The following is a 22,594-nucleotide window of genomic DNA, read 5'->3' as shown; positions in this document are numbered from 1 at the left end:
GATGATATGGTACACGTAACTTCACTTATGCCATCTCGAGTGAAGAATACCCTCCAAAAATGTCCAAGTGGGTCTAGCCAGTGTTTGTTGCAGGCACATCAAAGAATTCCCCTCCATTGTCACCTTGAGTAATAGCCCTAATATTATAGTCTTTAAGGTTACCACTTAAGAAAATTTAACCTGGGGTGATAGTTGCAAATCAGATGTACACGCAAGGGTAGAGTGAGAAATATCGATCCCCTTGAAAGTTCCTCAACATGGTTAATCTGAGGTTTACTTCCAAGTGACTCCCAAGTACCTTTCAACACCATTTTTAATACATGCAAATCACTCTACCGTAACCAATGAAGTGGGGTTAATCACTCCACTGGGTCTGATATGATATCATGCTTAACTCCTTTGTAAGGGGAGCTTCCCAAAGCCAAACTGTAATAAATGGATTTACTCCCTATTTTGAGATTCTAATGTTTGTTTGCATCTTTGGAAAGTTAACTCACTTCCCTATTCCAAAGCCCTACAACTTTATCTAATGTAGGTGGAAAAGAGCCCTAAAACATAAAATTATAGATTGATTTAATTAGCCTTGTTTTTTAAAGTTGTTACTTACTCAAATGGTAAATCGATGTGAAACTGATGGTGTTATGACTTGATGCAAAACCTTAATGCAATCTAACATGATATTGTAATCTTTTCATTTGAATGAATTTGTAGCTGAAGCAATGAGAGAGTCTTTTCATTTTTCAAAGAAAATGAAAAAACTCCTAATATCTGAATATCCCTTTCATGAATGAAATTTTTTTAGTTTTAAATGACCCAAATGCATAAATTAACCTTTAAAACTTCAATTCTCCCAATAACTCAAAAACCATGAAACTTTCCTTTAACATACAATCACTCAAAATTTTCAAAATGCACAAGGAAACCAATCAAAATCCCAAAAATGAATTTTGGCCAACGAATGTTATGAATTTAATATTGTCTAGAGTACAATTCTGAAAAACTTCAACACTGAAAGAAGAATATCGTTTCATTTCAAGTTCAAAAAAATAAGCACTTTAATTAAAAATACTCATTCTTGAAAATCATTGTTTTTCATTAATGAAATAATATTTAAAAAAAAAGTAAAATAAACACTAGATTTGATTTGTTTGAAAGAATAAAGACAAGAAGATAGAAAATCAAGACCTCTCGATAGATCTACAACACACTAGATGAATCTTTTACCCTAATTCGTGAAAACAAGGAATTTTCAAGAATACTCTTTCACAACACTCAATTAAACTGACAAACACTTTCGAAGGTGTAAAAAGTGTAATCAAGCATAAAAAACAAAATATACGAGAATTAGTGAAGGGAAAACTGAATTTTTCAAAATATTGAGGTGTTTATGCAAGAAACAAACCAATCCAGTGTGCATACGCATTGTTACTAAAGGCTCAGTGTGCATAAATACATTATGTGGCTAAAGATAAAGCATGCATATCAAGAAAATTTTAGAAAAAATAACAATAAAACGAACAAATCACTAAATCCAAACTTTTGACATATTTCAAACACTCAAACAAGGATATGAGAAAAGTTTCAAAAGTAAAAACAAGGTGATGATGAAGGATGACACGTTCCCCAATGGAGTCGCCAATTTTTTAGGCAGATTAATCCTTGTCCAAGAAAAGATGGATCTCCCTAGATCTCAAACAAAACTTAGTAACAAACAAGTAAAGAATTTCGTTGTTTGCTTAGTTTATGACTAATTGAAACAAGTAATATGCAAAGAATCACATACCAATTTAATGAAGTGTCTATTGAATTCCTTTCAGTGCTTTCCACAGCCAACTTCTCCTTGATGCTTTAGAGGTATTTCCAATGTTTTCCACGGCTTCTCCATGATGCTCCAAAAGAGATCTGCATATATAGAAACATGAAAAAATATCAAAGCATCTAGCATATACAATCAAAGGTAAATTAAGTTCTTAACTCAGCATACATCATAACTAGAATCAATAACTAGTTATAAACTATGTGAGTGATCAAGTAATCTCACAAATAATATCAGAATAAACGTGATTAGGAAAGAATAATTGCTTTTTATTGAATTCAAAAGAGAACAAGGTTACAACCTGATTTCCTTGATGTCACAAGCCTCTTTCCATTATCTCCAACCTTCTCCTTGGATGAAAATCCTTATAGCCCTATTTTTGTAGCATAAGCCTATCTTTAGTGGTCCTCCCCAACCCTCTAGATTTTGTTTGATTTATAGGCCAAGAGGAGAAGGTTTGGGATCCTCTTCCTAAGGGTTGAGATCTAGAAATGGTGGTATAGAGGATCCACAAAGGGAGGGAATTAGTTGCATGATGAGAGGGATCAGGCTTGAATAAACATCAATTTGAATCTTTTAGTTTGGAAAGAGTCGACTAACGAAGCTTCTAGATTTTACTTTTTATTTTGTACTTGCATTGAGTCATGTGCGTAGTACATAGTGTAAGAAAAGCACAATCTTGCATTGAATTTAATGGTCAAGACTCATATGTGCAGAAACTAGCTAGGGAATTGTGGAGGTAATCAAAAATAGGTATTTGGTCCTTGTAATCGTGAAATTTCATTCTCTATGGGATTGTTTAGGTTCTAGCCATACAGGGGGGTGCTTTTTTACACTTTTATGGAAAGAAAAAGATCTGCACTGATGGTCATTTTCCTAATGCTAAAAAATGATGTGTAACACCTTGCAACTTCTGATCTCTACCCTCGAACTCCTTAGAGTATTTGCTAGATCAGGAGAATTCTCTTCTCCTTGCTTCTCAATTGGCCTTTCTCATTCCATAGAATTCACATCAGGCCTGTAAGGGGAGTCATGTAAACTTTATTCCACCATTATTCTCTTTATCTTTCATCTTCTCTCTCCTTCAAACATATCATGTAGTAGATAAAGAAATAGAATACATAATCAAATAATATATCAATGTATCTCATAGGAGGCTATATCATATTCACAACTCAATTCATATTATCATGATACATACACACACACACACATATATTGACATCAACATATCAACATCATGCATGATAACATAAAACTACAATAATAACCACATGCATGATAGTAACCATCACAATGCATGCATAAAAGTATGCATTTTATCCCATCTAGCCCAACTGTTTGAACCTGGAAGCTCTATTACCACCTTGTGGTATCAGATATCACCCAAAGAGAACAAAACCCACTCTTATACCACCCAATAATGCCTCATCCCACATTTACCATCTTTTACAATCTTTATAGCATAAACATGAGTTGAGTGTCACTATGATATGACCCAACCTCCAAATTCCAGTTATGGAAGTGGGGCCTACAATCCGGAACATATAATAACATCCCTCAAAGACTACCAACCACTCAGGAGCCTGACAGCCAACCTAGGTGGTTAATCCTTGAGTTGGAATTGTTTTTCTCTAGCTTATCTCCACAACTGCACCCATAACACAACATCCATGTTGTTGGGAGCCTATAATTGCACCCATAAGCTTGTTTCCATGTGGTTATGACCCAAAATCCCCAGTTTTGTGCATGTGGTGGGAAGAACTATGCCACTTCTTCAGGATAGCCTCTAGACCATTGCCTAGAACTACCTATGACTTTCCAAAAACATAACTAAGATGACAACAATGCCGACCATTAAAAACTTGAGCAAGATCTTGACCTAGACATGCCAAGTACATGAAGGAAATTTTGTCAAACAGATAGTAAACATAGTAGGTAAAGGTCATGCATGCATATTTGATCATAAACTTATAAAAATCATTTACTAATCACTGAGAAGGCTATATACCCTCTCAAACTAGCCGCAACAAAACTTTTTATCCCATGCATTCATAAACCATCCAATAACTTATCAATTCATGAACAAGAGACATAGTAAGAAATCATCATATAATCAAGCATATAACCAGAATAAAAAACCATGAAAAATCAACCTGACCATATATTTAGCCAAACCAAATCTCTCTTTCATCCAATCACCCCCTTTCCATATTCCAAGCATGAATGTGGTATCATAACGGTTAAATCAAGATAAAACCAACTAGAGAATCCAAAGGCCAAACCACCTTAACCCTCAACCATGGTGATTTCACCTAACTGGTCCATAAATCACTAACATTTACTAGACTTGTCTCTTCCCAAACTCTCCAGAGCTCTAGGGATTCCATCTCAACCCACAGCCTCTAGGGATATGAGTTGTTATATGGCTCCAAAGAACTACCATCTCAACCCACACCCTCGAGGGACCAAAGTTGTTCCAAGGCTCTAGATATCCTATGCCAACCCACAACCATATGGAACCTGAGAACCAACCTGAATACCAAATGGGGAACCCACTACACCATGGCTATTTAGGAAATGACAAGAAAAGGTTGAAACCACTGTCACTCCAAGAAAATATCCATGCCAACGACAACGAATGACTAAGGAACCACATGCGTATACCATTTATCCAAAAACCAAAAAGGAAATCACAAATGCAACCTATTACCTACAAAGTATCTATGTTTTAGCGGTTGATCCAACCTTCTCTTTTGTTGCCCAACATTTCCTTGCTTGTCCTTTGCTTGTCCCTTTTATTATTGTTTTCTCTTTTTCTTTTATTTTTTTTTCATTTTTCTTCTAATATCCCTTGCATGCAAATTTATGTCTCTTCATCTTCCTTTTCTCCTATTTTCCTTTATTTTCATAATTAAATGTAAATTGTTGCCTCTTTTCCTTTTCCAATTTCTATATCCATAAATAAACCACAAGTGATGTCTGCTATAATGTTTTCCCACCATTAAACTTGGAATATCTGTCCCATGACCTTGGTTTTGTTTTATTTACATGGAAAATCAACCAAGAGTTGTTACACTACCAGCTGAAACAAGGACACCAAGGATCCTCCTACCTCCATCCACCATCTATTCAAAAATCAACTAATGTATAGACAATCTAGAGTCTCGTTTCCTCCATCCTTCATTTATCCAATAGCCACACACACACTCCATGGAATTTAAAGGTTTCACCTCCACCCTGAAAACATACAACAAAATGGTTCCACCCAATCAAGGAATCCAAAACCCACTACCAAGAACAAAATTATAAATAAACAAAGGAGACCCCAAATATTCCCCAACTAGGAATCCAAGGCCTAAATATCTACCCCATGTTGTAAAGGAACTCTAGAGAATACAATCTCCACCCTCCAGCCCTCAAGGCATCCCAAGATTTAACCTCTCTTGAAGGGAGTCAGTGACATTCCTACTTCTTAACTAAAAGTATATGTGTCTTCTGAGAGTGGTGATAGAGCCAAATCTCCTCCACACTACTATATGTGTCATTGGTTGTTTATTAAGCCCATGCATGCTCTTTTCCTCTGTTGCTCACAACATATGACTTATGTAATTTTCTTTGTGATTTCCTAGTTCTTCACAACTACTCATGATAACTCCCATGTGCATAGTCAAACAAGATCCTCTCGCTCTCCATTTTTCTTGAGTATAGTATTGAGAGTCCTTTTTCAATGGCATTTAAGAAATTCCCATGTGTTTTTCTTGTGTTTCTTGTTTGTGCCCTCTTCCCTTCAGCATGAATCTTGTTCAAAGGATCCTCATTGATCTGCTATGTGTGTCACCTCTACGCTATGAAGAATGTTCAAAAGACTCCTATGTGATCCTCCTACATTTGTGTGCCTTTCCTTCTTGCGTTTTTTTTTTCGTTTTCTTCTAGAAATTCCCATCCCATTTTCCACACCTACACTTTTCCATGAAGTCTCCTCCCACTGCCTAAGCAATTGTTGCCATTAAATTTTTTGTCCTCTTTTTATTTTTTACATGCATTGTGTCATGTTCCTACTACATATTGTAAAACAGAGCACAATTTTGTGCTAAATTTAATGTTCAAGTCTGCATTTGTGCAAAAAATGGCTAGGGAACTCTGCAGGTAATCGAAAATAGGTATTTAGTCCTTGTGATCCAGAAATTTCATTCTCTTTCGTATTGTTTAGGTTCTAGCTTTGTAGGGGGATTATTTGGAACACTTTGATGGATATCAAAAGATCTAGACTGGTGGTCATTTTCCTAATGTGAAAAAATGACATGTAACACCTTGTAACTTCTGATCTCTACCCTCAGACTCCTTAGTGTATCTGCTATATCAGGAGAGTTCTCTTCTCCTTGCTTCCCAACTGACCTTTCTCATTCAATAGAATTCACATCAGGCCTGTAAGCGGAGTCATGTGAACTGTAGTCAACCATTATTATATTTATCTTTCATCTTCTCTCTGCTTCAAACATACCATATTAGATAAACCAATAGAAGACATAATCAAATAATATCTCAGTGTATCTCATGGGAGGCCATATCATCTGCACAAGTCAATTCATATTAGCACAATACATACATACATATACATATACATATACATATACATATACATATACATATACATATACATATACATATACATATACATATACATATACATATACATATACATATACATATACATATACATATACATATACATATACATATATATATATATATATATATATATATATATATATATATATATATATATATAGACATCAACATATCAACATTGTGCATGATAGTAGCCATCATAATGCATGCATAAAAATGTGCATTTTATCCCATTTAGCACAAGTTTTTGAACTTGGAAGCTCTAATACCACCCTGTAATGCCTCATCCAACATTTACCCTCTTTTGCAATCTTTATAGGGTAAACATGAGTTTAGTGTCACTATGATATGATCCAACCTTCAAGTTCTAGTTATGGAAGTGGGACCTACAAACCGGAACACATACTAACATCCCTCAGAGACTACAAACCACTCAGGAGCCTAATAGCCACCCTAGGTGGTTAATCCCTGAGTTGGAAGTCATTTTCTCTACCTTATCTCCACAACTGCTCCCATAACACAACATCCATGTGATTTGGAGCCGATAATTTCACCCATAAGCCTGTCTCCATGTGCTTATGACTCGAAATCCCAATTTATGTGCACGTAGTGGCAAGAACTATGCCATTTTTCAGGATAGCCTCTAGTCCATTCCCTAGAACTACCTATGATTTTACAGAAACATAACTAAGATGATAACAATGTGAAACATTCAAAACTTGAGCAAGATCTTGACCTAGACATGCCTAGTACATAAAGCAAATTTTTTTAAACAGATAGTAAACATAGTAGGTAAAGGTCATGAATGCATATTTGATCATAAACTTCTAAACTTCATTTAATAATCACTAAGAAGGCTCTATGCCCTCTCAAACTAGCCACAACAACACTTGTTATCCCATGCATTCATCAACCATCCAATAACTTATCAAATCATGAACAAGAGACATAATGAGAAATCATCATATAACCAAGCATGTAACCAGAATAAAAACCATGACAAATTAACCTGACCAAAGATTTGGCTAAACCAAATATCTCTTTCATCCAATCACCCCCTTGCCATTTTCCAAGCATGAATGTGGTATCATAATGGTTAAACCAAAATATAACCACCTAGATCTTCCAAATGCCAAACCACCATAACCATCAACCATGGTGATTCACCTAACCATTCCATAAATCACTAACATCCACTAGACTGGTCCCTTCCCAAATTGTCTAAATCTCTAGGGATTCCATCTCAACCCAGAGCCTCCAAGAACATGAGTTGTTATAGGCATCCAAAGAACTACCATCTCAACCCACACCCTCCAGGGACCCAGGTTGTTTCAAGGCTCCAAAGATCCTATCCCAACCCACAACCATATGGAACTTGAGAACCAATCTGAATACCAAATGGGGAACCCACTACACAATGTCTATCTAGGAAATGACAAGGAAAGGTTGAAACCACTGTCACTCCAAGAAAATATCCATGCCAATGACAACAAATGACTAAGGAACCACATGCATATACCATGTATTCAAAAACCAACAAGGAAATCACACATGCAACCTATTACCTACAAAGTATCTTTGTTGTAGTGGTTGATACAACCTTATTTTTCATTTCCAACCATTTCTTTGCTTGTCCTTTGCTTGCTTTATCCAAGTCCAAGTGAATACTCGAATGCTCCAAGAATTCTCTAAGTGTGCCAGTGTGTAAGAGAGAAAAGCTAATTTTTCATTTTTCCTCTAATTTCCCTTGCATGCAAATTTGTGTCTCTTCACCTTCCTTTTCTCATGTTTTGTTCTATTTTTATAATTAAATGTCAATTATTGCCTCTTTTCCTTTTCCAATTTCCATATCCATAAATAAACGAGAATTGATTTCCACTATAATCTTTTCCCACCATTCAACTTGGAATATATGTCCCATGACCTTTCTTTTTCTTTATTTACATGGAAAATCAACGAGGAGTTGTTACACTGCAAACTGAAACAGGGACACCAAGGATACTCCTACCTCCACCCACCAATTATTCAACATTCAACTGATGTATAGGGAATATAGAGTATCATTGCGTCCACCCTTAAGTTATCTAATAGCCACACACACCTCCACCTCGAAAACTTGCAAAAAAATGGTTCCACTCAGTGAAGGGAGTCCAAAACCTACTACCAAGAACCAAATTATAAATAAACAAAGGAGAACCCAAATATTCCCGAACCAAGAATCCAAGGCCTAAATATCTACCCTAAGTTGTAAAGGAACTCTAGAGAATACCATCTCCACCCTCCAACCCTTAAGGAATCCTAAGATCTAACCTCTCCTGAAGGGATCCAGTGACATTCCTAATGCTCAACTAAAAGTATATATGTCTTCTAAGAGTGGTGATACCTCCAAATATCCTCCGCATTACTATATGTCTCATTGGTTGTTTATAAAGCCCATGATTTTTTTGTTCCCTCTATTTCTCACAACATATGTCTTATGTAATTTTCTTTGTCATTTCCTAGTTCTTCACTACTACTCACGATAACTCCCATGTGCATAGTAAAAAAAGATCCTCTTGCTCTCCCTTTTTCCTAAGTATAGTGTTGAGAGTACTTTTCCAATGGGATTTAATAAATTCCCATTTGTTTTTCTTATGTTCCTTGTTTGTGCTCTCTTCTATTTAGCATGAATCTTGTTCAAAGGATCCTCATTGATTTGTTAGGTGTGTCACATCTATGGTATGTAGAATGTTCAAAAGACTCATGTGTGATCCTCCTATGCGTGTGTGCCCTTCCTTCTCACGTTTTTAGTTATTTTGTGTTTTCTTCTATAACTTCCCATCCCCTTTTCCACACCTGCACTTTTCCATGAAGTCTCCTCCCACTGCCTAAGCAGTTGTTGTGCATTAAATTTTTTGTCCTATTTTTTCCCTTTCAATTATTGAAAATTATGGGTTGTGTCCCTAGCTTTCAATAAAAAAATTAAAAACAACATTTCGTTTTGAAAACAAAATACCAATTATTTTAAAACTCAGCAACCATCCTTCAGTGGTTGTCCGAACAGTCAAGTTTCTTCCTACAGTGAGTAAGTTGAATTTCCCAAGCGATTGATCTCCCTCGATCCCTTGAAATTTGTGTCCCTTACTCAACCCATTTTAAATTTTGACATTCAAATACAAAATAAATTTTTTTACATGGTTAGCAAAGGCCAATTACAAGTTTGCTAGTTACAAAATTCTTCACCTTTTCATTGTTCCTAGAAACCTCTTTACCATCAACATTTGTAGGAGGGGTATTTGGGATACCATATTCAAATAATATAGAACTCCAAACATCTACACCTAAATACATGGGATAGAATTCCATCTTGACATTCCATAATACATACTAGTATCTTTCTTGAGTAAGTATCTCAGATTTCTTGTCTGGCCATGATTCCCCATTCATCTACCTTCGAATGATTAAGTCGTTCATGAAGGAACCAAGATATGATAGCAATTGTGTCAAATCAAGAATTACTAACAGGGGGGGTGAATAAATAATTAAAAATCTTATTTCCTTTATGACATGCGCTTAAATTTTCAATTTCAAATAATCAAGAAACTCATGAGAGACCAACATTCACATACATTTGAACACAAGGATTTATGTGGAAACCCTTCTAGGAGAAAAACCACCTAAGATTATTTGTATACTATGATGATAATTAAGGCACCAAATTTGATTACATCATATTCTTGTGAGCACCCACACACAAGAGACCCAAACCCCATTCAAATCAGCAAGCCACAACTTTCCTAGAGGCTCCAACCTCTTATAAATGTAGGCCCCAACTTGCTTCAGTCAATTATTATACTTTTCATACAATTTTCAAACTGAGAACAATAAAATACCTTAGCATTACAAAATTGAATTGACTTTGATGTACTGTCTCTCTTCCTTCTTCTTTGTTCTGCACATACATAGTTGTCTCTACCATATTTGCTTCCTATCAACTACACTCTCTCCACTCCACTCAACACACACACTAAAGGGAGACAACCATACAAACTCCTTTGCGCAGCTTACTTTATTTTTCTACATTGTTTTCGTCTCACACACCCTTTGCACATACACCATAGTATTTTACCACAAAGAACTATATCATTACCACACTATATAGAGTGTTTCCTCACACTCTATCACATTGTTCAAGAACCAATCAGATGAGTCAAATCTTGCAGGAAATTAAACATTGGAGAACATGAGCAATTATCATCATCATACTGAGTGTTTTATTGCATGATACAATTGATCCATAAATTTCTCAGTATAGATCCCTTTGTCAATTAAATTACCACAGTACCTACTCAGAGTCTTTGAACATAGACTACATTCCCAAGTTAAATTGTCTAAGACTTGTCCTCCAATATCATCTATCCAAGACCAGTGGAATCCCATTATTGAAACAAATGTACTATACCAACCACATTAACTATGATCTTAGACCTTCAATCATTGTACAATGTAGTTTATTTATGTGTTGTTTTTTTAATTCCTTGCATTGAATTCTAAACAACCTACTTAGTTTAACAAATCTAGTGTATCATTGGCTTTTAGCAATGTTTATATTTATATCTCCAAATTTGGGTAACTTCCAGATTCAGGGAATTCTGCAAAACATGTCATCCTATATTCCTCTACAAATTTGCATCATATTCCCATGAGTCTGAAACCATCATCCTAACGATTGAGTACTTCATGCCCTAACTCAAGGGTCGATACTTGCACTTCTCCCACTGACTGGCTTAAAACCCCTAACTAGATCAAACTGATAAACTATGAACTTTTCATTTTGTTTTAGGTGCATAACTTGTTCAACTTCAAATACAAAGGAAATAAATACATGAGAAAACATTAGAAAAATGATCTCCTGACATGAGATTTAACATTTTTACCACATCATCATTCTAATGTCATCTATCCCATATGTCCCCTACTAGCACTACCATGTGTCTCTTAAAAGTAGAACTTGTTGTCGTTGTGATCAACACCCAACAAAATTTTGAATCACGCTTCAATTTTGGAGCCTATTGAGGATCTTATGGTCTGTCATATTATGGTTACTCCACGGTCATTTGATGATTTGTAAATTGTTTAAGTCTTCTTCCTAGTTTAAACTATCAAGTCACTTGCACACACATGCTCAGTCTCCAATGAGTTTATGAGCACACTTCCTTTATGCAAACTCAAATAGGCATAGCATCATATGACAAGACAATGTTATTTCAATGTTCAAATTATTTTTAGTCAGTGTGCACTTTCATTGATAATCTCCCTCACTTTGATTGCAATTGCACTTTTATTTTGGTGATTTTTCTTAACTATCGTCTTTTGTGCACTTTATTTTTCAAAAGTGTTTATTTCACACTCGAAGTTGTCACGTTTTCTTATTTTCACTTTAATAAGTGTCATGTTCATGTTATATTCTCTATGGAATGTGTCACTTTCAAGGTCATTCAAATTTTGAAAGTTTCGGCTTCATGTTTTCCTCTTGTCGCGGGTGTCACTTTTGTGTTTTCACTCCTGCCTATGTCACAACTTGTGTATCACCAACGTTAGTTCTAGTGCACTCTTCTACATTAGATGGTCTTACAGATCATTGGAGTATGCACTAGATACTATCCTATAACTTAGTGAACCTTTTGGCCATAGTCATCACTTCTATCACAACTTGTGCTCTAAGTGTTTCTTCAACCGTCGCACGTAGAACTAGGTGTCTCTTTGTTGTTGTTTTAAGGTGTGACTACGTTTCAAGAGTCCAGTGCATTTCATTAGCTTGTATTTATGGAATTTATGTGTGCAGTCCATGTTTGAGTGGTGTTAAGATGCATTTATTCCTCCTACTCTGTGGGCCCCACACTTAGCCATTTTGGGATATCTTCTTCCTCTCTCAGCCCAGTGCAAGTCCTAGAGGAATTAATCCTATTACTAGATGATGAGTGCAACTTATTCATGAGCCTCATTGATTTATATTTTCTCCCATACTTGTGCACTAATTATTTTCTAAGTTCTTCTCCCTCTCACGGTGCATTAATACTTCCTAATAATAAGTCACCTAGCATTGTGTTGCCTCCCTCAGTGAAAAGCACATTCTAGATGAACAAGTAGCCATTGTTGGAGAGAAATGCGTCCTCTCAATCCTTAGCACACTTTGGAACAATGAAGTGCACTTCAAATTCTCAATTTAAATGTGTACTTCAGAAACACAAGGACCCTTTCAGAACACTTTAGAACAACGAAGCGTGCTTCGTAACAATGAAGTGCACTTTGAAACAATGAAGGATCCCTTATCTCTTAAAAAAAGTGCATGGTGCACTCCTAGAGCATGAAGCCTTCATCCATCCCTTTGAGTGCATGGCACACTCTTGAATAATGAATCATTTGAGCGGATGGTGCACTCTTGAAGCATGAATTTTTCATCCTTCTCTTAAAGATTGGATGGCATAATCACACAGCCTAAAGACTTCATTTGAGCACACTCTTTGGCTCAAAGAATTGTGCCCTCATAGTGACTCTTGAGTGCATAAGCACACTGAAAAGATTTGAAGCTTGACCCCTTCTTCCCTTCGATGTGCACCCTTGCACCCTCTTTTTTCCTCTTGATCACATGAGTGCACTTCGAAGGCTTGAAGCCTGACCCCTTCATCCCTTCGGTGTGTGCCCTTGCACCCTCCTTAGCTTCCTTTGAGCACATGAGCACATATTGAACCAACGAATGATTATCCTTCATGCTTCTAACCTACACCCTATGCCCTTGAGTTATCTTTCTCCTACTTGAGTGCAAAAGCACACTGATGAGCCTCATCATTGGGTAATTATATGGGCCTTAATTGGCCTTAATCCACCTCCTAGATTAGTCAAACCAACTATTCTCACAAATTATTACATACTTTTGATTATATTTTGTTTATGAGATGAGTTAGAGTTGGATATTTTTCTATGTGGTCTAATGTGTATGTGATGTGGGAATAAAGTATAAAAGCAAGGAAAAATGCAGGAATAAAGGATAAAAGCAAGGAACTGTGGCAAATACCTTGGTCAAAATTTGAATGGGACAAGGGAGAGGAATTATAGGAGGTAAATCCTCCTCATTTACTACCCCTCCATTCAAATATTCCTCCATCAGCTCGGAGTGCAAACAACCAAATCATGAGGACTAAAAGATAGGCAAACAAGTGAAAGTGACAGAAACTAGTTTATCTTGAGTGAGGAGCCAAGCCCCCCTAATAGGAAGGAAGTCGTTGGAGACTTCAAATGTATAGTAGAGAGGCTTAGGACCTCATTAGGATTCAGATTTTTATTGTAAAACTCTACTTTATTTCTGAGTTGCAAGACTTGTGACAGTTTTGTTATGTAATCCATGGTTTTTATAATAAATATGAGTTTTGTTTTGCCAGCAATGAGTTAACTCAGAGGGTTGAAGCTCTTGGGTTACGACCCATCCCAAGCAGCCAAAGCTCCTCTTTATTATACATTTATGATAGCATAGATTTCTGGTTTTGTTCATTTGCTTAAGTAGCTTCCTGGTTCTGTTCATTTTCTCAAGTAGCTTCCTGGTTCTGTTCATTTTCTCAAGTAGCTTCCTGGTTCTATTCATTGGCTTAAGTAGCTTTCTGGATCTTTTCATTTTGCTTAAGTAGCTGCATTTCCATTACAACGGTATAGCATAGATGATTCATGGTTTTATGTTTATTTGCTTAAGTAGCTGCATTCTTCTTACAGTAGTGTAGAGTAGATTGGTTGTGCTTTATTTTACTTCCATTTGTCCAGGTGTCTCGGTCTCACCTCTTCCCTCTAGAACCATGACTTGAGGAAGAGACCCTTCAGCAACCCTTGTTTCATTTCACTGTCATCATTTTCCATCACTCTCAGTCGACCCTCACCCTCACTGGTTTTTCTTTTGTTTTCATTTGAAACCTCCTTCAGCATGTTCTTCATGCATCATTTCCTCACCGTCTGATCCACAACAAACCTGACCAATCACTGTCTGATTCATTAGTTTATCCAACGACCATCACGCGCAAAGTTTTCCACCCACTTTTATGCACTATAATCTTCACCGTCGATATGTCTCTTGATCCAACGGCTATCACGTCACACACTCGCCAACTAACTTGGCCAATGTCCACCATCGATCTGTCTAGCCTGATCGGACGGCTATCGTTCAATCTCACGCAGATTCTTGCACGACCGTTATCCACCCGAGAGAATGTGATAAAAGTGGTTTTCTCATGCTATGTGTCGCTCAATTAGGCTAATCGTGTGAATTTCAGAAACACAACTTACAGCTTCAAGGGCACGTGAGAAACTGCTTACCGCCTTCAAAACCCGCTCCATCATTTCCATGTGTTTTCTTCCCACGATATGATCTTCATCGTCCATCCTTTGATTAATCTTGTCCTTCCATCTCTTGACTTAATCTCCACGATAAGATCTCTATCATTCATCTGCTTCATTACCCTTTTCATCCATCCATTCACTTAATTCCTCGCGATAAGATCTCCGTTATTCAATTACTTCATTACCTTTTTCGTTCACGTATTCACTAAATCGCCCGCGATAAGATCTTCGCCGTTCATCCTGCTCATTATCCTTGTTCATCCATTTATTCTCTTAAGCCCCGACAATAAGATCTCCACCGTCCATATTCTGGTCATTGATCGATTCAACGGTCCCTATGTAGTACTGCATCCTTATGTCCTCCTTTCACAAGTTTCGATCTCTGACTGCTCTTCCACTTGAAAACAGATTTAGTGTAGTTCCTTTGCTTACACCTTAGTATATTTTAATGCTCTTTACCTCTACAACTTAGATAACAGCATTAGGTTAGTGTTGATTTAGAAATTCTGTTTAGCATAGTTGTTTAGATGGTTAGTTAGGTTATGGCATGGTTTAGCATTACATGTTGTTTTTTTAATTACTGCAGTAGAGTAGCTCTGTCTTAGAATAGATTTGCTCTTCTTCCATCAAAGAATTAAGCGTCTTCTGACCCTATAGAAGTCTGGCTTGGAACCCCTGGGGTCTATTGCCATATGAGCAGTGACAACAGGCAGGACCTTCACTTTTACTTATGCATATAACACTGTCACCGCCAAGTTTATCTGAACCCCGGGTTTATAAGTAAAGCTAGTAGCCCTGGGAGTTATAGCATTCTTGTTACAATGCCTAGGCTCATCACTTTTTGGCACCGTTGCTGAGTATGTGTCTAAGTAGAATGTGATTACTGCTTTCTTCTATTTTTAGTCTCCAATTTTCTTCCATTAGTTTATTTCTGCAAAAGTAAACTAGTTTCCTCCTTTCTTTCAATTGTCATTATCTGCTTTCCTTTCCATTCTGCAAGTAGAATTTCAATTCAGCAAGTAGTTTCTTTGTTAGTAGCTTCCTTTCTTTCATTTTTCATTATCTGCTTTCCTTTTCATTCTACAAGTAGAATTTCAATTTAGCAAGTAGTCTTTTTCTGTCAGTAGTCTTCCTTCAATCAACAATTTCATTCTGCAAGTAGAATTTCAATTCAACAAGTAGTTTTTCTTGTTAGTGGTTTTTCATTCAATCAACAATTTCCTTTCTGCAGAGTACTTTCCAGCTTAAAAAAAAAAAAAAAAATCTTACAAAAACCAACCCAAAAACATTTCCTTTCATGCCTCATAGGAATAGGGACAATTCAAGGAAACACTTGTCAAATACCCCCACTGCATTCAACATTCAACCTTCTCTCTTCTTCAGTGATGGTGAATTGGAAGACCCTTTAGGTGAGAAACCTTACATATTTGAGGAACCTACAAGGGAAAAGAAGAGGAGGAACCCATTCCTACTAAACCAATGGCTGAAAACTGAAATGACAGAGGAAATAGAGAGAGAGTTGAGGGTGCCTTCCCCATCAAGGAGACCAATGGGGGCACTAAGATGAAGAATACAAGCCCCTCTACTCTACCTCATTTCCATGGCCTGACCACAGAGGACCCTGACACTTTCCTATTTGTGTTTGTTGTTATATGCCGAACCTATGACTATACAAATGATGGGCAAAAGTTAAAATTGTTTCCATCTACCCTCAAGGATGCAACATTGCGCTGGTTCATGGGTTTACCTAGAGATAGCATCACAAATTGGGCTCAGATGCAACAGGACTTTAAAAAAAAATATAGGGACTACTGTAGGTCAAAGGATAATAAAGAAGAGATTTTCAGGATGACCATAGGCCAAGATGAATCCTTAGAAGACTATGAAGAAAGATTCCAGCTTAGTTACAAAAGGGCCATGTTCACACTTGACCCTGAGTCACTAAAGCTGGTTCTGCTTAGAGGAGTAAGGTAGGATCTTCTGGATACCCTACATATGATAGCAAGAGGAGATATGTACCAATTACCCTATGATGATATTAATACTGTCTTTAGAAACCATTCTAGGGAAACTAGGAAAAAGGGTAGGGGTAGTCAACGTATGGCTAGTACATCATCCTCCAACTCATTCATCAAGGGTGAAATTGGAAATATGCTGGAAGATTTCAAAAGTGATATGCTACCCTTGCCTTGCAATTGGACACCATGAACATAAAAAGGAAGCAAGACAAATTAGAGAGATCCTTGGCCATCTTTTGTCCTAGATGCACCAAGAGGCATCCTAGGAATGAATGTCCATTGAACTATATTAACATTTGTTCAGTCTGTGAAGAAAACCACTCCATAGACAAGTGCCCTTCTTTACCTGGACTCAGAGTTGTATATCAAGGAGCTGAAGGGGTCACTGAGCAGTTATGCTACATCAACCAAAGGAGACCTCCTATGCCTAGACCATACTGTGGGGCGATAAAAAGGTGTCTTTTGAACTCCTAATTACCTTCACATTAATTGTGAAACCAGAGATGTCTTTTTATTTCAAGAGTGTACTCAGTCTGAGGTAGCTATTTACTCAAGAGTAATGCTATGAAAGGTGTAGTACAGTGCTCAAAATACAAAAGTAAATGAATGCTTGAAAGAAAATCTACTTACAACAAAATACCTTGAAGCCTAAATCATTCATTTAGAAAAATAAGCGATGTATCAGTCAAGGGTCCAGTAACAATAACTCATCCCTTTGGAAACTGATGTAACCAAAAGTAATCAAGGAACAGATCATCAATCTGGGGACTAGACAGCAAATGCCAACACCCACTACAGTTTCAGATCGTTCTGCACACCAAAGCAATCAATAATGCAAATAACAGAAAATGGAATAGCAAATATGAAATGGAACAGCAACTAAGAAATGGAACAGCAAATCGGGAACTGTAATGGAAATTAAGTTTAAGAAATATCAACGACTTAGTCTACAAAATCGAATGCAGTCAATCATATCCTACAGAAATCAAATGGCAATCCTTCACTCTCAAGGACAAATTGAACAACACACCAAAATGGAACAGCACTGATTAATGATGAATTATAGAACAGCGCTTGAAAACCATATATGCACATGGCACACTTTAATGGTAATCTGATCCAGTTATCAGTCTTAGTTAGAAAGAGTACGACTGCATTTCAAAATAGAACAGCATTGTTTATAGATCCAACAATCGCAAAGAACATAATTCCTAAGATGAATTCCGTAATGTCAATGAATAAGTGCACAACACAGAGACTCTGTAATTAAGCAACAACAGTATTATGTAAAGACCGACAGTATTATATCAACACTTAAAAGAACAGTGATACGTTGCAGAGTCAATACAATAGTTCTGTCTTTAGAAACCTTAATAAATTAAACATAACAGAGCACGTGATGTAAACTACAAAACACATCAGATTACCAAATAACGTCAATTAAGCAAACCACGCATAAACTAGAAATATAATATATAGCAGCAGCAACATACTCCACCAGAGGCTGGGCCCTTAGCTACCAGCGGATGCTGCTGGGTTACTTCAGATGAACAGAATGAACATCAACTCCCAAATCATGTATTAATCATTAAATGGTGAAATCATTACAACAGCTGAAGCTCTGAGAATTACAACATGAAGCAATCCTCTCTTCCTCCTATCCTATCATGAATTCTTAATTCTAAATCTCTAATTCTAAATCCTCAATTCTCCATTCTCTTAGCCATCTGAAATCATCCCGTCTCTAATCTCTGTTTTCATTTAAATAGAGAGAGATCAAAGAGCAGTTACAATAGAGATAATTACAACATGATTCTATTAAAAAAATTGGATTGCTTCCAACCAATTGATCAACAAGAAGATATATTTCCATCCATCTCTCAACAAGAGCAAGACGAATTTGGCTTTGTAGCTGAGATTTGGAGGACGACCGCAACAACAAATATGAGAAAATCGTGCTCAAAGAACCCTGGATTTCTCTAAGTACAAGTCGAATTTGGGCAAACCGTTCTTTGACTAAAGTTAATTGGGTCCGTTCTGGACAAAACCCATGTTCCAGATTTTCCATATTCATCTTCATTTACTCAGAATCGCAACCGCAAAACTGTCACTTCTTATTCCAACGAATTTATGAGTTGGCACTTTTAATAGTCAAATCTTCAATCTAGAAATTATCTTGGAGGTTAAAAGTGGTGAATAATGTTACAACCAATTTATTGAAACTATCATTGATAAAATCATGCATAATCATCAATTTATTAGAAATAAAGGAAGATAAATAATATTCATCCATAAGAGCATAAATCATTTATAAAATGGATTTAAATGATAAATTATAACAAATGATATAATAGAGAAGAGTAAAAATGGATGAAATAAGTGTTACAAAGTGGTCTTATTCATGGCCCAACACATACCAGCAGGGCATGCAAGGGTCATCCCATGCATATTACAACCTCAACCAAACCACAACTATACCTTCTTGGGACCCCCTACTCATCCTTCCTGGTCTACACCCCCTCATTAGTATTATACATCTCAGTATCATTCCTAGCCAGCCAGCCAATCATTTCAACCTTGTGTTCAGCCACAACCTCAGTGGAATACCCCACTCCAGGGGTGGAGGCCCCAATTCAACAATGTTCTAGACCTATTACCTCCACCCACTACCCAACCACAACTCCTGCACTCTTCTCCACCCAAGCAACCCCAGATGCCTGCCCAGCCAAATCCAAACCCAAACAATAGGCGGGCTCAACAAGTATACAGTGGAGAGATTGTTGGCTTGATGGGGCCTGACCCAGGTTCGGAAGTGTTTTAGCCAAACAAATCCCGCACTACTGGCCCTTTCGGCAAAAATCCGTGTAGTGAAAACTAAAGTCTCACCCAAGGTAGTATGGGAGGGTGTTGGAACTAGGTTTCCACACCCTAGGGATTTCTTGATGAGGACTGGAAGGGTCGCAAACCGATATGCGCACTCACGCTACTCTACACAGCTGGTTGACCTTCGCGTAGCTCGGCGATGAGGCACTTCTTAGATTCTTATTATTAATGTGTTTATTATAGATCTGATCTAATTCTTAAGGTCTTTAATCAAGCATTCAATAGTTATAACCAGAGCGTGCAACCATAAATCTTACAGAAATACATAAAATCAGAACACAACTGTAAACATATAGATCTGCGACCAGATGCACAATAATTCCGAAACACTTATCTTTATTAATCTTCAGTTTAGTACATTCAGTTCCACCTGTGCACTCAGTAGCAAGGGTCCATGCACACAGCTATGGACTCTACTAGGCCTCTGCACACACAGCTGCAGAGCCTACTATAACTATGACCAACGACGACTCGGACTTACAGACTCAGAGCACTCTTTCTTTTACAAACCCATACACTTCCCCTCTTAATCAAAGCTACCTTCTACCCTTAGAGCCTTGCTCTATTTATACATTCCCATGGTCCATGGACCATGGGAAGGCCAACTCACTTTCTATTATTTTACATTATTTTCAGGCGAACAACCCTTTGACTTGACCCATTACAATTCACACTTCGTGGAGCCTTTACCATACTATTACCCAAAATTGTGGGCTTTAAGCCCCAAAACCATTACGCGGGGGATCCACTGCCCAACGGGCCCCCAACACAATCTTCGTGACTTGTCTCGAGTCACTCGTTGGTGCAGTGAGATGCACTTCCAAGTGTCGCGGTCCACCATCCCTTCGAGTGACGCACTACGTTCAATTGCTCCCTTCTTGCTGCCTGCAAAAATTCTTCAAGCTTCTGCTGCATTGATCAACTGATGATGCTCATTCTGCTCAACCGATGATGTTCATTCTGCTCTGCTTGGTTAACACAAAGCAACCCCTCATAGGATTTTAGCTCTAGCTGAGGTGAAAAAGGTGGGAATTCTTTGTGCCAAAGAAGCAATTTTCCGATCTCTGGTCCAATATACACATTGTCTGGTGAAGCTTGTGTTGGATTTTTACAAGAGAGATGTTGTTTTCTGCGAGATCCCAATCTTCAAGGTGCGTCAGAGACAAATTGTTAACTGAAATTCCATCCTTTGTCTCAAGATTCACCATCTTTTCCTTATCTTTCATGGGTCGCCTGCCAAAACGTGGCTTAGGCAGCGGCATCCAGACCAGTTTTGCTTCGTGTCTGAGAATTTCTAGTACATCCCCTACCATTAGTGCTGATCTCGGCGTAGTGTCCGCAGCCATCAACATCACACTATCCAGAAGGTCTTGCATCTCTGTTGGCCATATAAAAACCCCCGGGCTTACCCCTTGAGCGTCGAAGTTCAACGGTCCCATACTAATTGGAAGGCACAATAGCTCACTCCTCTAGACACCATAGATTGTTTGGTGGATACCCCACTGTTATTTATAGGCTTGTTGAATTTCAAGTTCAGTCATTCCCTCCTTTTCTGGCTAATTAATATTAGATCTACGGTAGATTTTTTCGAATCTAGCTTGTACTTTGGATCTTAATTACCCACCACTCGCTCCTTTTTTCCATAACTCAGACATCTTGTCATGAACAGTGACAACAACGGTCACTTCTAGATTTATCCATGCAGTAGCGTAGCCCCTTCTTTGCAGCCGCGACCCGTGTGACATATCGATCCTGCGCACGCCCTTGTTGTCGTGCAGCTCCCCAACAGACTATTTTACTGTTCCGCACTCTCTTTCAACTGACAAGAGCATTGAGACTGTGCTTCGGTTGGTTAGTCGGGTAGCCGGTCCGCCCGTGTAGAGCTTCAGGCAACTGCCATTTACTCTTCCTGGGAAGGGCTCTCCATTAATCTTGTCGAGTTCGACTATGCCTCCCTCTGTGACTTCTTTGACTACATATGGTCCCAACCAATGCATTCAGAGCTTTCCAGGAATTTCTCAAACTTGTTGTCGTATAGCAATACTAGATTGTTTTCTTTGAACATGCACAACTTGATATGGTGATCATGCCAAGCTTTTTCTAGCTACTTCTATACCTACCAATGGAATCCCGCCAGAAAGCGTTCCTCCTCAAGTTCTTCCAGTTGTGCGAGCCTTTATTCCAAGGCCCTGTGGTCTACCATGCCTGTCATCACTGCTATTCGCAAACAAGGTACAATGTATTCCATTGACATGACGGCTTCTGTGCCATAGACTAATTGGAAAGGTGTCTTGCCTGTCAACTTTTTGCATGTGGTTCAGTATGCCCATAGCACAACAGGTATGCACAAATCCCAATCATTTCATTGTGCATTACATACTTTGGTCAACACAGTCTCCAAAATCTTGTTGAAAGCTTCGACAATCCCATTCGCTTGCGGATGGTATGGTGTACTTTACTGATGATATATCTGGAATTTCTTAGTGAGCGCGTTGATGGTTTCATTTAGGAAGTGTGTTCCCTAGTCGCTCATTAGAATTTTCGGGCATCCAAACTGTGTCAACGCATCATCAAATAAGAATCTCACAACTATAGCGGCCATGCAGTCCTTAACCAACTGTGCTTCTACCCATTGGGTTAAGTATTATGTCGCAGTGATGATATAGCACGCACTCGTCTTTCCTTGAGGTGCGATAGGCCCTACAAAGTCGATCACCCATTTTTCAAACGATTGTAGCATCATCTATGGATTGAGTGACATTTCATCCCTCTGTGATGGTTTCCCAATCCGTTGACATACGTCATAGGCCCGACATTGTGCTTTGTGCTTTCGAGTCTTGATGTAATTTTGGCCACCATAGTCTAGTGCAGAGAATCTTATGTG

The sequence above is a fragment of the Pinus tabuliformis genome, chromosome 4_1 (genome assembly GCF_031772625.1).
Source record: "Pinus tabuliformis cultivar Carrire ecotype Pingquan chromosome 4_1, CPIR1, whole genome shotgun sequence".
Lineage (NCBI taxonomy): Eukaryota > Viridiplantae > Streptophyta > Pinopsida > Pinales > Pinaceae > Pinus > Pinus tabuliformis.
The sequence above is the reverse complement of the archived record's forward strand: the minus strand, read 5'-3'. Positions refer to the sequence as shown.